Source organism: Callionymus lyra, chromosome 13, assembly GCF_982586985.1.
Source record: "Callionymus lyra chromosome 13, fCalLyr1.hap1.1, whole genome shotgun sequence".
NCBI lineage: Eukaryota > Metazoa > Chordata > Actinopteri > Syngnathiformes > Callionymidae > Callionymus > Callionymus lyra.
The window spans coordinates 4039031-4039586 of NC_141830.1; positions in this window are offsets into that span (position 1 = coordinate 4039031).

Here is a 556-nt window from a genome sequence, read left to right on the forward strand (position 1 = left end):
GCTTCGTAGTATTGCTCCCCGAGGCTTCGTAGTAGTGCTCCCAAAAGCTTTGTAGTATTGCTCCCGGAGCCTTAGTAATATTGCTCCCAGAGGCTTCGTAGTATTGCTCCCCGAGGCTTCGTAGTATTGCTCCCGGAGGCTTCGTAGTATTGCTCCCTGAGGTTTCGTAGTATTGCTCCCGGAGGCTTCTTAGTATTGCTCCCGGAGGCTTCGTAGTATTGCTCCCCAAGGCTCTGTAGTATTACTCTGCGAACACTCCATATTATTACTCTGCGAACACTCCCTATTATTACTCTGCGAACACTCCCTATTATTACTCTGCGAACACTCACTATTATTACTCTGCGAACACTTTGTATTACTACTCTGCAAACACTCCCTATTATTACTCGGCGAAGACTCCCTATTATTACTCTGCAAACACTCCCTATTATTACTCTGCGAACACTCCCTATTATTACTCTGCGAACTCTCCCTATTATTACTCTGCGAACACTCACTATTATTACTCTGCGAACACTTTGTATTACTACTCTGCAAACACTCCCTATTATTA